The sequence below is a fragment of the Passer domesticus genome, chromosome Z (assembly GCF_036417665.1).
Source record: "Passer domesticus isolate bPasDom1 chromosome Z, bPasDom1.hap1, whole genome shotgun sequence".
Classification (NCBI taxonomy): Eukaryota; Metazoa; Chordata; class Aves; order Passeriformes; family Passeridae; genus Passer; species Passer domesticus.
This window is the reverse complement of record NC_087512.1, coordinates 78,681,218-78,688,292: the sequence shown is the minus strand read 5'-3', so window position 1 is coordinate 78,688,292 and position 7,075 is coordinate 78,681,218. Positions and strand designations below refer to the sequence as shown.

At 41.1% G+C, this 7,075-nt stretch overlaps 1 long non-coding RNA gene across 1 annotated transcript in view; it reads left to right on the top strand.

Moving 5' to 3' along the window:
- The first annotated feature begins 4,121 nt into the window (after positions 1–4,121).
- Positions 4,122–7,075, top strand: part of LOC135291007 (uncharacterized) — a 4,542-nt gene continuing 1,588 nt past the window's right edge. The window contains exons 1-3 of the long non-coding RNA XR_010353875.1: positions 4,122–4,399; positions 5,715–5,877; positions 7,041–7,075. The exon at positions 7,041–7,075 is cut by the window's right edge and continues 1,588 nt beyond it. This is a non-coding gene — a long non-coding RNA (uncharacterized LOC135291007). The remainder of the gene's footprint in view (positions 4,400–5,714; positions 5,878–7,040) is intronic.

The following is a 7,075-nucleotide window of genomic DNA, read 5'->3' as shown; positions in this document are numbered from 1 at the left end:
TATAACCAGTGTGAGTCTGCATCTGTCAGGTCAATTAACAGCAAACCTCAGATCCTTGCACTTGTGGGAGTCTAAAGAGAATTTCTGGCCTTTTTCTGTCCCATATTTAACCCTGGGCTTGCTTTTCACAGATCTAGACAGACAAGTGCATGAAGCTGTCCCTCAGCCTCCTTTTCTACAAGCTAGACAAACCTGAAGTCCACAGCTGCTCTTCACAGGATGTTCATTCCAGCCCTTAAATGGCAAACACTCTAATTACAGCACATTAAGCTGGATCTAGTTGCGGAAAAAAAAAATGAAATTGCAGACACTGTAATAAACTATAGCTTAGAAGACAAGCTGTGGAGACTAGGAAGACAAAGCTGTAATTGAAATTATGTCTGGTGCATAGCAATGTTTTTACAAGCTTCCAACTTCAAGGATTATTCTAGGATTATAGCTACTGCATGAAAAAGCACAGAAACATTACATTTCCTTGAGGTTTTTTTTATATATAACTTACCTGGAATCTTATCACAGGAGAGAATCCTGGAAATGTACATCAAAATCCCTGTTTCTAGAAAGACCTGGAGATTTGTCACACACAAAGAAAACACAAGGAAAATTAAGGATTTGCAGCAGATGGCTGATCAAATTTCCATTGGGATTTGATAAGTGCATTCATCTGGACAAACAGCTGGCAAAAAGAAATAGGGCCAAAAGCACTACTAGAGTACATGGACCTGCTCCACAGAGAGGCTGAAGAACACTTTTAAAGGGAGTACCTTTGAAATACCTTGATATTGCACTTTTTTGTTTGTTTCAGTTTCCTTCTTCAGGCACTGGGGATCTAGAAGCATTTCTGAAAAGTAACAGGTTTCTGTTTCATTCACAGGCTCAAGCACACAAAGTTGAATTTTTGGACGTGAAAAAAACTCAGCCTAGAATTCCAAATCAACAGCATAAATTCAAACAAGCCAAGAATTAGCCTATGTCATTGTTCTTCTATTTTGCATAGAAAGGCCTTTTGAGGATTTACAGCTGCTCCAACTGGGAAATACATTGGCATAAATTTGCCCCTTTTTTGAGTAATCCCTCTCAGTTACCTGCAGGTTAATACAGAACTTTGCTGTATATTGAAAGAAAAAAAAAAGGAGAAAAGAATAAAAATCTGCTGTGCAGAAAATAACCTTGTAGTAGATAAAAATCTCTCAGGAGGGGACTCCATTAAGACCGCCCTTAATTTCAATCTCTGTAAAAATGCAAAATTACTGAATTCCAGTAGCTTTTCACAAGTAGAGCAGAACAGCATGTGGGGTGTTGCCCAGCTGTTCTCATTTATTGCACCTGGGCCATTGCTGCTCTCTTTGGGAGCAAACATCAAATATTCAGATCTAGTGGCTGCCAGTTGCTATTATCTGCATTTCTGCAGCCAAAGGCCACCTTCCTTCCTGTTCAAAACTTTACTCACTGGTGGGATTATGCAAGCACACCGTAATAAGAGATATAATTATATTGTTCCTTTTTGCGTAGAGCTTCCCCTGTCTCCCATCAGAAGAATTTTTTCAGGATAACTTGTTTGTTGTTCTTGTGCCAGAAGAGTCAGAGATCCTTTCTTAGGGTACTGCTGAGTGCAGTTTACTGGTGGTTTTATACACTTCCAGTGATTTATTAGCAGTTAAAGAATGAGGTGGAAAACCATTGTCATAGCTATGACATAATGCTAAATGGGAACACAGGAAGATTTTCTGCAAATTTTACGTGCTCCTTCCTGGTGGCAGGCTTTGTTTCATTCCCATGGCTCCTTTCAGAAATCTTTGCAGCCAGCAGATATTTCAGGGGATGCACCTACCAAAGTCAGACCAGGTTTTGTTTAGATGATTATTTGGAAGGAGATCCTGGTAAAACCACCCACAATATCCAATTAGTCCAGCTGAAAGTCAGTCCAGCTGTCCCTAGGATTCAGAGGAGAATGCACACATATGTGGAACTAATGCATTTGTCTCTCTGATATTTTGACCAAGCAAATGTAATTTAGGATCATTAATATTAGCTGGAGAAAAAGAACCAAATGAAATCTTGTCAAGAAAGAATTACAGTTTTGCCATGTCAAGGTATTGCTTGTTTAATTTTAGATTACTGAGTGCTTTCCAGCTTGGGTTTTCTTTTTCCTTCACCAAGAATTGAATCAGCTTGAATCTGACTATCCCAGGAATGTTTGTGCTTAGATGAACAGAGTCAAGTGCAGAATGTGATGTGATCAGAAGAAAAGAAGAGAAATCTGCAAGCTCTATTGAAAATATTTTTTTTAGCTCTAACATAAAATTAACATAAAAATGAATGAAATCCATTTAATGACTTTTTATTTTTTGGACATGCAAATCAGTAGAGCAGTGTGCTTTCTATCAGCAACAAGTTGTTTTAAAGAGCTTTACAGACTTGGTTTCTATGTTACTTAATAAATATTTATCCACTATTCTGCTAAGTTACAAAAGGAAAAGAAAATCTATGTTTTTATTGTAATAACCACAGTGATGTTCAGAATAGTGATACAGCAAGCAACATAAAAAACTTATATTCTTCATACAGATTCTGTATGTTTCCCAGATTTTACTTGTGTATTAAACTATTAAATGTTTAAATGGCCAGGACAGGCAAGGAAAGAAACCCCAAATAATATTTTCTTTATTCAGACTGTAGCCCATATTAGGCCACCTTTCCTGATAGGCTTTTCTTGGGGAAATTGCAAACTGTCATAAGAACCTGTAGCCAGAATGGCCTTTCCTGTGGTGTCAGTTTTCCTTCCTTCTTTATGAATTCAGTAGTAACAGAGATAACAGAACAAGCATCTTTCCTTGCCATACCCTTGTGTGATGGAGTGGAGCTGTCATTGCCATCTGACAGGAGGGAGAAACCCCAGGGGTAATTCTGACTTGAGAGTGCAAAACATATTTTTCTTCTTAGTGTCTTGCCTTCCAAGATAAGGGCCACTCTCCCACTGCAGTGCAGATTGGTAGGAGGTGATTAACTGTGCTGGAAATTTCTTAAGTTGGATGGGAGTAAACAGAGAAGAGAAAGATGTTTCCTGAATCCACACCAGCCACAATTAAATCCCCATTACTCTGCTTTGCAGAGGAAGATCTTCCCTCCTGTGGAGAATCTAAAGGGCTTTTTGAGGTAAGCATATATTTTTTTCCCTTTCAGGTAAATTATTTTTCATTTGTTTTTATTATTTAAATTTTTTTAAATCATATTATGACTTTTTTTTTAATTTGAGCTATGATAAAACAGCCTCGTGTTCAATGCCATGCTCCTCCTGCTGCCTCAGCATTGGCTGATGATCCCCTTTCCATATCCATCCCCACTGCAATAAATGCTGCGAAAGACAAACCATGAGATAAAACAGGGGCAGGAAATTGTGGTTTCTGGTGTCTACCGTGTCTTTAATCAGCTGTACAGCTGTTTGCCTAACCAGTACACGAACCAGTGAAGCTCTGGATGAAAAAGATGTTACAAACACTGCTTTGGGCAGGGACTGTTTGGGTAGGAATGTGCTGAATGCACCCACTGGTCCAGCTCTACGGCTTGGATGGAAAAGGAAATTTCTAACTCAGTGTTTTCAAGTGTGAAGCAGTCCTGGGCACACCAAGCAGACCTTTAGGAGCCAGGAGATTTTATGGCTCCTGTCTCCAGGATGACGCCACAGCTGGAGAAGGAGTTTAAGAGAATTTGTGGCACTAAATGTGCCAGTTGTGGACCTGGAACACAGATGTTCACCGTGAGCACCCAGTCCAGAAAAAACAAAGCTCTTTGCTAAAAAACACAGACGTGTGTGGACAGACCTGAGCTCCTGTGAGCCACTGTTGGAGAGGTGCCACGTGGCTGTGTTGCCATGACTTTATTTTCAGTCTAACAACCCAGCCTGTGAGCACAAGGCTTCTTAGCACAGCACCCTGCTAGCACAGGTCTCCACCTTCCCTGTCACATCCAGCCTCCTCCAAGAACAAACCAAGCTGTTGGATTTGCTTATGTCTAAAGGGTTTCCCAGAAGCCACGGAGGGGCTGCTGGCATGGCAGAGATTTATTCTCATTCTTCAGACGAAGAAAGTGCCCTGCATAGGGCAAATGGAAACAACTTCCTGCTCTTAATCCCACACCTCAGTCATTCTTTTAGCTTTTACAGCTGTAGTTTAAGTTTTCCTAAGCTGCAGAGGGGCAGAAGAAAATGCAGTTTCTGCAGATTCCAATTTAAGCCTTTTTTTTTTTTTTTTTAGAAAGGTAATCATGCACTTAGAAGATGACAAAACCACACTTTACCTTATAACTATATTATGTTGAGGTGATCTTGGGTACTCCAGGCGGCCCTTCAGCAAGATTTTCTGATCCATATTTAAGATCAGACAAGGGCAGGCAGTGCCAGGTGAGAACAATGTTCAGCCACATCAAAAGGCTTCAGTCACAGTGAATTTTGTTCACCAAAATAATTGTGTCAGCTTTTGTACCTCAGAAAACATACTGTCATACCAGTTTGTTCTGTCAATAATCAGAGCACATGAGCTCAGGTGGGACTTCTTCATCTATGGTATATTTATATATTTATATATTTATATATTTATATATTTATATATTTATATATTTATATATTTATAAACACATAAGCTGTTTGTAACATGCATTTCTCAGAGGTCAAAAATTTATTAAGCATTTGCCTCATGGCATTTTCTCAGTTTAGCATCAGTACCCCGTAATAATGATGTGCAAGCACACTTTTACAAGACTTTCATGGGACACCACAAACAATATAATGGAATGACTCAAGCAAGTGATGACAATTAGTTAAGTAATGCAAGAATATCTGCTGTAACTTGCACTTCAAGCAAGATATGAGGTGGAAAAGGCCAGTAGTATTAGGTCATCTCATGGGACAAGAATGTTTATAATACACTAATTGGGAAGTGTTTCCTATAGATGTTACACAAACTCGTCTGAAGAGCATCTCATTGCATAGCACACTTTGCTGCCTTTGGAAGTTCTCACAGCTCTGCCTCCTGTTAAAGCATCTTTGCTCATGTGATGTAATAGTCTATTCTCAGGAATTAAACACATATTCTTTCCTTTAGGTAGGAAGATGAGTAACTTTCCATGAATCAAGCTGATGAGAACATTTCCCTGAGGGAAAGCATTGCCCATTTACCACAGGTTTATTTTAAAAAGAAAAAAAAAAAAAAAACCACAAAAAAACAAGACATGGGTTACATTTACCCATTGCAGTTCAACAGAAAGTTCTCCTTCTTCCAAGTTGGTACTGGCCTAAAATGTCAGCATGGACAGGAAGATGCGCTGGATTTAATCACAGCCTCATGAACTGTTCTTTTTGTTGAAGATGTAATTGTCAGTATCTGCAGAAATCTTAGATAGACTTAGGTCAGGGATTTCTTATGAAGTCTAAAGAGGTGTAGAACTTTCTGTAACACTCACTCTGAGGGTTCACTCCTTAACCAAAATATGTAACCTTTTGCATTTTCATCTTTGCCAGTCACCTGAGCACCACAGAGAAAAACCAGAATCCCAAACCCCTACATTTTGTCTCAAAAGATTAGACCCACTGTTTTTAAAATGCTTACCTGCTATTTTTATGGATTTATTTTATTCTAAAAAAATATTTTCTCTTCAGTCTGATGAAGCAAATATGCTTGACCTGACTGCTAATAACACCTCCCTGTGTGTTCCCTTAGTCCCTTAGAAAGGCAGAAGTGTGCTCAGGTGCTACCAACAGGTGAGCGACCTCGTGAGACACAAAGGTGACTCAGAAGTGGAGAAGAGAGCAGGATCCTGCAGGCACCACTGCTCACACATGAGCACCTTGCAGCCAAAACCATCTGTGGGTCTGCTCTGAAGGTAAAGACCAGTCCTAAACTTGCTCCTCTTATACCTGAATTTCACACAGCCAAAAGCGCTCTGTTCCCTTGCTAGCATAATAAATTAAATTACGGTGACTAAATTAACACAATTCTGTTGGTTTCCTCGGGATCTGGGTTGGTTTTCCAGCACAGGCTCCATGCCCTGGGTGGGGACAGCCCCTGGCTGTGTGTGCCCTCAGTGGGTGCCCGGCAGCCAAGGCTGGCTGCGTGCAGCCACACGCTCTCCTCCAGCCATGCAGGAGCTCCCAGCCCATGGCAACGGGGCACAAACAGGAGTGTTCTGGGTGGCTGTTTGCACGTTGTGGGTGGAAGTTGCTATGGTGCCTGGCAAGGAGGTGAGAGGAGCCCTCCTGAGGGGCACTGCCAGCAGCTGGCTGCTCCTACCCGCCTGGCACGCGAGGTTTCCCTTCCCTTCTCTGCCTGGAGAGCAAAGGAGGATGGATGGACACACACAGGTGTGTGTCTGGCCACGTGGCAGCAGCAGCATCCTGCAGAGGCAGGTGCCAAAGGAAGGTGGCATTCCTGTTGGCTTGCATTTTTGGGTGTGCTCTGCTGCCAGTCGAGCACGCACCTCCTGCCAGGCGGACAATGGCACCACAAATGTGGTGGGAATCCTTCTGCACAGATAACAAATGCTGCTCTCCTTGTATCTTCTGCCAGTGCTTTTGAGAAAGCCTTGGCATCCCACCTTACTCAGAAATATGACATGGTCCCCACATCAAAATTAAGTGCCCTTGGAATGCTGCTTTTTTACAAGTACGTGTTGAAAAAAGCCCCAGAGACAGCTTGTTTGCAAACCTTGGTTATTGCTTTGTTTTGGGTTTTAAGAACAGGACTGACACTGGAAACCATCCTGTCCCAACCTGCAAATAAATTCCTTTCAAAATGAATAATCAGAATCTCTAAACCCACTAAATTTCCATGGTGATGCCCACCAAGGGGGTCTGAGTCACCCATTGGCCTCATTTCAAAGTGACCCTTTTCAACACTACCAAACAATCACAAATCTGCCAAGTTACAGATTTATTCCCCCTCTGAAGATCCTCTCACCATTTCTCTCTCTCTCTCTTTTTTTTTTTTTTCCTTTGGTTTTGGTTTGGTTTGGTTTTTTTTTTGGTTTTCTTTTTTTTTTTGGTGCAGTTCTTCTCAGCCAAGATGTCCCTCGAGCATTTCTG